At 52.5% G+C, this 5726-nt stretch overlaps 1 long non-coding RNA gene across 1 annotated transcript; it reads left to right on the top strand.

The window, feature by feature from the left end:
* Nucleotides 1-2177: 2177 nt before the first annotated feature.
* Nucleotides 2178-3824, top strand: LOC120238048. Its single transcript, XR_005530128.1, has 2 exons — nt 2178-2295; nt 3462-3824. It is a non-coding gene; the product is annotated as an uncharacterized LOC120238048 (long non-coding RNA).
* The last annotated feature ends 1902 nt before the right edge of the window (nt 3825-5726 follow it).

Genomic DNA, 5726 nt, shown 5'->3' with positions numbered 1-5726 from the left:
GTCTCAGTTAACCGCTCATCATCAAGCTTGTGAGGCATCTCATCAGGAGCAATTTCAGCCCTAAGAGCATGTGAACACAGATCTCTGACAGATCTCAACCGAGCGTGTTTCCTTCCTGGTGCGGCAGGTGGGAGAGAGGAAAGGAGCCGGCGTTATGGCCGCCACTCCTGGTTTCCGCTTCATGATTAGAGATAAGATTCTATCCAAGAGCTTTATTTGTCTCGGCCTCAGAAGAGAAGACTCAAGGTTGGCTCTGAGTGTACTTGGTTCACCTGCTGAAGAGAAGGCTGGTCGGCCAGGTTCCGGGGAGTGTGAGCCCCGCGTGGCGCCCGTGCGGCCGTAACCACGGGGAGGTCGTCAGGGGGCTCCCCGTGGAGAGAGGCATGGATGACCCACTCCTCCCGAGGAGAAGCCACTTCTTGAGTTCTGTCCACGTGGGCCAGGAGCTTTGGGAGGAACTCGAATCACTTACTTCTTCAGGGTGTGAACTGTCACCGTGTCCTGGTGAGGCCCCTGCTGCAGTTTGACGGGTGTCCCGTGTCCTTCGCTGCTGAGACGCTGGGAAGCTTCTTGCCACATGGGCCTCACATCCCCTGTGGCATCGGCTCGCTGCTGAGCTGCCGGCGCTTGATCGGTGCTCCAGGCAGCCAGGAGTGATCAGAAGCAGCATGCGGCTGGGTTACAAGGTCCTTATTCCGTGTTTGTCCGACTGTGCTCTGCAGGGACTCAGGGGGTCTTTGCTGAGTTCCTGGGATGGCAAGGAGAACGAGGCTGCGAGCAGGGCCTTCAGTCAGCGCAGACGGCAGCCCCCCGCACGCGCAGTCACGTGGGTGACAGTCACCTTACAGGCATCGCGGCCAGGGCACGTTTTATGACAGTTTCCCAGAAAACCTCAGTGACGGGTCTTCTTCTATTCAAAGCAGGTCATTGCAGCCTTTCTCTGCACCATGCAGGCGGTGTCTCCGGGGAAAACCCTGTCCCGCTGAGCCCCCCTAGCCCCGTCCGTGCCCTGGAGATCCCTCCTTCCCACGCTGGGGTGGCGGCCAACGTGCTCACTCTCTCCGTCTTGGGACTTCTGGAGTCTAGATCTTGTGGGGAGAAGCCGGGGTGGTGTTCCGGAGACACGGGGCGCGTCCGACAGCCGCAGCCAGCTTCGGGCCCAGGAGCGGGCGTTTGAGTCCACATAGCCACAGAGCAGCCGGGTGTCCGCATCGCTGGACGTGGCACCGTGAGCTGTGTGGTTACTGTGCCGGCGGCCGGGCAGCGGCACGTTCGGCCGCCCTTTCCTGACTGGCACACCGCAGCCAACGGGGCTGGGGACGGACCCCCACACGGAGCCCTTCAGCGGGGCTTCAGGTCCGCTTGGAAAACCCACTCTGGCCAAACATGCGCTCACGTGACGCTTCTAGAGTAAATAAAAACGATCCGCCATTTGGAGAAGTTGAGAATTTATCATATTCGAATACAGGAAAGTATATAATACATCACACTCATCGCACTCCAGGGCTCTCTGGTCCTGCCTGGCGCGGCGGGGCCAGGCATTCGCTTTGATTTCTTATTCATTTAGGGAACTTTTAATCTTTCTAAACTTCTACTTTTTGTTTGTGTATTTGTTTGACCGTTAGGCTTGCTAGTGGCTTTTTGGATTCTTTTGCTGCTTTTTTTTTTTAACGCTTATTTATTTTTGAGACAGAGAGAGACAGCACGAGCAGCGGAGGGTCAGAGAGAGAGGGAGACACAGGGTCTGAAGCAGCTCCAGGCGCGGGGCTCGAACTTATGAATCGTGAGATCATGACCTGAGCTGAGGTCGGACGCTTAACCGGCTGAGCCCCCAGGCGCCCCAGGATTCTTTTGCTTCTAACTGAAGATGTTTTCTGCACGTCTGCTAGGATTCCCCCCCCCCCCCCCGCCCCAAGACGGTCAAACGTTTTCATCCCACGGTGGCCCCTCTGAAGGTTCTGTTGTGTTTCAGAGGCTTCCTGCTCCGAGTCTTGCCTGAGCTCTGGTGTCAGGAGCAAGTGCCTTGCTGAGTCGGTGGCCCCCCTTTGCTTCTGCATCTGCAGTGGGGGGGGTGGCTGCCGTGAGAGACGGAGCTGTGCGGGCAGCTCGCGGGGCCTCGTGGGTTTGGAGCGACCCCAGGGCCCACCCGCCGGATGGTCTGTCTCCTCCAGGTGCCTTCCGGAAGCGCAGTGCTGTTCCATGCTTGTCCTGGGAACGCCCCTGGCTAATGTGCACACTTAGAGCCGCGTTACCAGGCACACCCTTCCCACGTGTGATGTTGCTTTTTCTTTCAAGGTAAGTTAAAATTTGCCCTTTTGACAAGAAGATCATACAGAACCGTTTCCACTGCAGCGGCAGGAGGAGACGAAGGCTGACGGGCATGCTGCAAAGGCACTGTGGCAACACAGGGACCCGGGAGGGGCCGGCGAGGGGCAGGCGGCACCCACCGGCAGGGACTAAGCCCAGGGGCCACGGGCCCTCATGCTCCAGTCTCTTGCGTTTTTCTTTGGAGCAAAGGGCTGTCAAGGATGTTGTGTTAATGTGCACATGTTTCCGGGAGACGCACACTTTCCCGGGGATCCGACTGCAGACATTCAGGTCCGCAGGTGGCAGCTGCCTGACAGGGGGCTCGGGACCAGCCCCTGGGGCCTCGGAGGGGCTGGGCGCGTGGGCAGCTTTGCCAGATGGGGCCCTGTGGCCAAGCCCAGACGCGGCCAGGAGGGAAGGGCTGCAGACGTGAAGCCCGTAAGGTGGCCAGGGCTGGGCAGCAGGAAGGCCCCGGGACACTGACACGCGCCCAGTTAAGGCTCCTCTGTGGCCCCTCCGCGGAGTGTCCGCTGTGACACGCCCGCCGCCTCCCGCAAGCCCGTCCACCCTCTCGGCGCCTCCGAAGGAGAACCCGAGCTGCCTCCTCCCCGCCCTCGGGCACTAGATTTCTAAACATGGGGCAACGTGCCAGCATGTTTTTCTTTAAGCTTCTGGAATCTGGATTTAAAAAACAAATTTGTTAAAGGGTAACAATTTTCTTTACTTAACTGAAGGATTTACATGGAAAGCTTTCATTAAGGTAGAATCTCAGCTACAAAATTTTGATTAGGCTAGAAATTTAAAACGACATCAATACACAAACACCCGTATTGGACCAAATCCCCAGTTTGACAAGAGTGGGCTCTTCTAAGAATGGCCCTCAATGGGGCCCAGCGTGAGCTGCCGGTTTGGGCTGTGAACCGAGTGGCCAGGACCCGGCTTGGCTGAGCCCAGACCCTGCGGTCACTGGCCCTGGAGGAGTCCGAGCTCGCGGGGCCTGGCGGGGGGGGGGGGTCCGAGGACGGCAGGGCCCCCGCCGTTTCCACGTCCGCATCCCCAGGGCTGAGCTCCACGGCTTTAGTGGTAAATGCTTGATAAGCTCACACGACTCACAGGCTTATCTGTTTCATGAAGTAATACTTCCTCCTTTCCAGAACTCTCTTTTCAGGAAACAACCAGAAATACACATAAGACATAACATACAAGGATTTCACTGTGGATTTATTTATAAGAGCAAAGAAATGGAAGGAAGGAAAAGTGAATTGCTGTGCAAGTGACAAAATCGCATGTAGCATCGCCACCATCATCAGGGAAATGCAGATCGAACTTGCAGCGAGCTCTCACCTCACACCTGCCAGAGTGATCGTATCAGGAAGGAGGAAGTAACCAGCGTTGCTGAGGATGTGGAGAAAAGGGGACCCTCCTTCCCTGCGGGTGGGAGTGGAGGGGGGTGTGTCCCCTGCAGAAAACAGTAATGAGGTGCCTCACAGAGTCAGAAATAAAACCACCACCCAATCTAGCCATTCCCCTTCTGGGCACATGTCCAAAGGAAATGAAAACAGGATCTCAAAGAGAGGTCTATATTCCCCTGTGCAATGAAACAGTATTCACAATAGCCAAGAAATAGAGGCAATTTAAATGTCCATCAGGGGTGAATACGGAGGGTGTGGCACATGCATACAATTACTCAGCAATAAGGAATAAGGAAATCCTGCCTTTTGCACGAGGTGATGGACTTGAGGGCGTTACACTAGGTGAAAAAAGTGAGACAGAGAAAGATACCTGCACGCTATCACTCATTTATGGAATCTAAAAAAAAAAAAAGCGAAATTATAGAAAAAGTACTAGGGGGGCGCCTGGGGGGCTCAGTCAGTTGAGCGTCCGACTTTGGCTCAGGTCATGGTCTCACGGTTCGTGGGTTCGAGCCCCGCGTCGGGCTCTGTGCTGACAGCTCGGAGCCTGGAGCTGCTTCACATTCTGTGTCTCCCTCTCTCTCGACCCCTCCTCTGCTCCCACTCTGTCTCTCCCTCTGTCTCTCTGTCTCATCTCTCTCAAAAATAAGCATTAAAAAATGTTAAAAAAAAAAAAAGAAACAGTAGAAAAGTGGTCGTGGGGCTCAGGGGTGGGGGAAATACAGAGGTTGGTGAGAGGGTGCAGTCTTTCAGCTGTAGGATGAGTGAGGCCTAGGGTCCCGTGCAGCACGTGGTGGCTGGCTGGTAACACCGTGCTGGGTAATTGAAGCTGGCTGAGAGGGTAAAACCTAAAATTCTCTCACACACAAAAAGGTAAACAGGCGAGGCCATGGATGTGTTTATTAACTCGATGGGGAGACCCTTTCACAATGCATAGGGAGCAAATCATTGTGATATACACTAAATATCTTACATTTTCACATTTCTGCTGAACCTCAATAAAGCTAAATTTTTTTTTAAAATCATGTGTTGTACAAAACCATGTAATGAGCTCAACAAATATTCACAGTATAAGTTTAGGCTCTATTTGGTCTTGGTTATGTTTAAATGTCAGTATTTACCCAGAAGATCAAGCTTGCTTTTCCCTCAAAATATAAAAATCTTTATATTTTATTAGGAAAGTAGTGCATTGCTATAAAATTTTAAGTAATTTGTACAATTATATAAATGTATAAATTATAGACATAAACATATGAATGGCGTGACCTCTTCTGCCCGGATGTAACGAGTTGCAGATCACTCCATGCGCGGCTGGAATACAGGAGCCGGACATATCACTCGCCATAAGGCGGGGGTCCTGAAGAGAAGGTTGATCTTTAAAACGTTTTCTTTTTAAAATTATTTTTAAGGGGCGCCTGGGTGGCTTAGTCGGTTAAGCTTCCGACTTTCGTTTAGGTCATGATCTCGTGGTTCGTGGGTTTGAGCCCCGCTTTGGGCTCTGTGCTGACTGCCAGCTCAGAGCCTGGAGCCTGTTTCAGAGTCTGTGACTCCCTCTCTCTCTGACCCTCCCCTGCTCATGCTCTCTCTCTCTCTCCTAGAAATAAATAAAAATATTAAAAAAATTATTTTTAAGTTTTATTTTGAAAAATATATGTTGACGGTCTAAAGTAGGAATATTGTATTTGTGTATTTCATTGATTGTCTGAGTATTTAATGATATTTACTAAACTCATTAGAAAGGACCCGATAGAAATGTCCAGGCCTTTATTTTTAAAGTTTTTTTTTTTAATTTTTTTTAATGTTTTATTTATTTCTAGGAGAGAGAGAGAGAGACAGCGTGAGCAGGGGAGCGTCAGGGAGAGAGGGAGTCACAGACTGAAACAGGCTCCAGGCTCTGAGCTGGCAGTCAGCACAGAGCCCGACGCGGGGCTCGAACCCACGAACCGCGAGATCATGACCCGAGCGAAAGTCGGACGCCTAACCGACTAAGCCACCCAGGTGCCCCTT

The sequence above is a fragment of the Hyaena hyaena genome, unplaced genomic scaffold, assembly GCF_003009895.1.
Source record: "Hyaena hyaena isolate Hyena2069 unplaced genomic scaffold, ASM300989v1 scaffold_197, whole genome shotgun sequence".
In the NCBI taxonomy this organism is placed as follows: domain Eukaryota; kingdom Metazoa; phylum Chordata; class Mammalia; order Carnivora; family Hyaenidae; genus Hyaena; species Hyaena hyaena.
This window is presented reverse-complemented; position numbering and strand designations above follow the sequence as displayed.